General features: G+C 43.7%; 1 pseudogene; it reads left to right on the top strand.

The window, feature by feature from the left end:
- Positions 1–254: 254 nt before the first annotated feature.
- LOC116889497 lies at positions 255–386 on the top strand (annotated as a pseudogene).
- Positions 387–3,410: the final 3,024 nt, after the last annotated feature.

The following is a 3,410-nucleotide window of genomic DNA, read 5'->3' as shown; positions in this document are numbered from 1 at the left end:
AAGGGGATAGAAAGGGGGTTGGTTTGATCAAAACACATTGTATGCATTAGGAAATTCTGGAAAAAAGCAAAAATTAAAGAGGATGATCTATGATAGATTCAGAGATTTTGACATGCTTTTCTGGGAATGGCCCTATTGCTGGAGATTTAAAGTGATAGCAAAATTTCTCTTATATGAATAAAGACTTCAGTGAATCCTATTAGTGTATGAATTTTTCTGTTTTCAATTATTTTTCTGAAGATCAATCTTATTTCTACCCACCTGGCAGTGGGCAAAGAGACACCTTGTTGGTGGTGTTCTTACATCAGTCAGGGGCAGAGCAGGTGGCAGTCCTTTGTTCATCCTAGCTTGATGCCTGGCTTGGTGGCAAAACCTGGGACTCATAAAAATCACATCCAGTACAGTGCAGGAATAACACAAACACAGCCCTGCATTCTACCATGCAATGCAGTGCAAGCAGGGAAAGACATTCACAGACCAGTCCTCTGCCCCAACTGCACTGGCAGGCCATAGTCACAGAGATCCACACAGCACAGCACAGCACAGCACAGGAGAGGGAAGACGATAGAGACCTGCAAGCCAGCATGCTACCTACTATACCTGCCCTCCCTCCAGCACATGGCACCGGCAGGCCATAGACACTAGCTTGCTGGAGGACGTCACCCAGTGGACCACTAGCAGCATGGCCAGCCTGCAACAGGAGCCACCACAGTGTGAGAATTCATGGTAGACAATGAAAGACAATGTGGAATGGAGCAGCTTGAGCGTTGTGAAGAGAAATGGAACTGGAGACTCATGGGTGGACAGGAGTATCCTTCTGGGAGTGGGGCCATGGTGACGTCTCAGCCTGAGCTGTCAACGAAAGCCATGTCTGGGACGATGGCTATGCAGCAGCAGGGCAGAAGTCAGTGGCTTATATTAGCACTAGAGAATATAGACAGGGGAGCCCCCTGGAGCCAAGCGGATCTCCAGGGACTGTGTCTAAATGGCCCCACCCCACCCCTCAGTGGCTTTGGAGCCCTGGACAGCTGGTCCCACCTCTCACTGGTTGCAGCACTCCAGAGACTTGGTTCTGTACCTCACCCAGGCAGCACAACGCTCTGGAGGCAGAGATGTGGGTGAGCTGGCCTGGGATTGTGAATGTGAAGACCCTGCCTTTTGTCTGCCATAGCGTGGAACGGATGCAGAGGTGATGCCCCTGCTCTCTGCCCTTTGCCACTTCAGGTAGTTGGGAGAGCTGCCTATAGGGTCCTGAGCGTGGGAGAGCTAGCCCTTGATGCCTTCACTGGCCCTGTACCTCACCTGGGCAACACAGTGGGGCTGGCCTTGATGGTGAAGGCACGAATTAGCCAGATCTGAGGGTGTGAGAGTGGTAGGGCTGGTCCAGTCCTTTGCAGACTGCAGCATTTGGGAGAGTGAACTCTGCCCTTGATTGGGCAGTACAGAGGAACTGGCCCTGGAGGGTCAGTGTGTGTGAGCCAGCCTGAGGACACGAGAGCAGGAGAGCGGGAAAACTCACCTGGCTTCCTGCCAAAGATGATCGTGGCATTGGGCTGCCTAATGAGTAGTGCTGCAGTGTTCTCCTTGATAGTGTAGTTAAGGGAGAGCAGGCATGCTGACCAGCTAAGCTACCACCCATGCCAAGATCCAAGACTATGAATTCATCTACCCCAAAAATCTATATCATCTGTCAATGGTGGGACACATGAAAGGGCCAATTCTGCTGATCCACAGGGTAACAACAGGATAACCAGGAGGAGTCCTGATAAGGATCCAACATTGATGGTGTCACAGAAGCCAGAGATCTCAAATCAGACCAATGACTCATTGCAATGAACACTTGAAGTTAAGGTGTGTGGACAAGAGGATATACTGTGGGCCACACTGTGACATGCTACAGCTTCTCCAATTTTTTTATGCTTTGATTTTTGTTTGTGTCTATGTGTTTTTTATTTTGTGGAGGAGGTTGCATGGGTGAAGGGTAGATATGTGGGGATGGGGAGATGAGCAGGACTGGGGTGCATGATGTGAAATTCACAAAGAATCCATAAAAGTTTTTTTTAAAGAAAAAAAATACAGGAAAGAAAAATTTTCACCTACCTATTTCTACTTGTTCTAGATTGTTTTAATAGAATTTCAACTAGAAATCATCAAATAGGCAAACGGAATTGTGATGAAAAAAATCTGAAGCAGGAATCTAACCATGTAACTTTTTTGTATAAAGAATAAAGATTTTTATGTGTGTGTGACCATTGATGTCAGCCTTTTCTCTTTTCAGAAAAAAAAATCTTATTTCTAGAAGTGAAAATACAGTGCAAATTCTCTAGAGCTTTTCATGTCAGTTTCCACATTGTCTTTACTCTGCCACCACACCTTTCATGCCTTAACATTGCTCTTAAAAATTTACAAGAGCTTGCTACTTATTTTTTTCAATAAGTGCTACATTGCCATGGTTCACAATGTCAAAGCAAGCACTACATACCCACTAACCTAAAATCCTACCATTTTAGGAAAATGTTCACAAATATGTCTTAAAGATAGATAGGACCCCTGGCAAAAAGCAGAAGGTGGGGGTTGAGGGTGGGGGGGGGCTTTAGGGGATCCTGAGCACTCACATGCACTTTGTGTTTTCACAGGTACATTGCTTATCAAGTCAGATTTTCAGGAGGCTATAAGTAAGAGAATATCCAACTTTCCAACTTCTAGAAGTCTGAACAATAGAAACAGTTAATTTTCTCTGTAAGAGATCTGAGGGTAGGCAATGCCCAAGTTGGTCTGACAATTCCATTTCATGACATAGCTCCCATGCTCTTTCTATAATTCCATTTTGGCTTTTTCTCCTTGTTTTTTTTTTTTTTTTTTTACCCATTCATGGTCACAAAGTGACTGCTTCATTGTGAGGGCAGTGATCAAACTATGAAGGTTTTAGAAGTCACTTGGAGTATATCAAGTTCTTTGGCCAGATCTTTGACAGGCCTATGATACAACTCTGGGTTTATACAAAAAGATCTGAATTACATAATGTGCTGCCATAGTCTGTTCTTTTTTTAAAAAAATAAAAAGAAGACAAGAAATATATTAAACCTTTTATTGTTGCTGCTGTTTGTTCTTTGTTCTGATGTTTGAGACAGAAGTCTGACTGACTGTTCAAGCTAGGATGAACCTTGCTGTACAACCAAGACTGACTTTGAACTTGTGTCCTGAGTACAAACATGTACCACCATACCAGGCAAGATTCAACTTTTTAATGAATTCTCTTTCTTTGTAAAATGAGCATGTTGGACAAAGTAATCTCTGAATTCCTTGCCATCTCTATATAGTTCTGGTTAGGAAAAAGACTAACAGAAAATTCAAAAAATTATTAATTGTTGCTAATTTTTATTATTTGAGAATTTCACACGATATATAGT

The sequence above is a fragment of the Rattus rattus genome, chromosome X (assembly GCF_011064425.1).
Source record: "Rattus rattus isolate New Zealand chromosome X, Rrattus_CSIRO_v1, whole genome shotgun sequence".
Classification (NCBI taxonomy): domain Eukaryota; kingdom Metazoa; phylum Chordata; class Mammalia; order Rodentia; family Muridae; genus Rattus; species Rattus rattus.
Note: the sequence above shows the minus strand (reverse complement) of the source record. Positions and strands in the feature narration are given on the sequence as shown.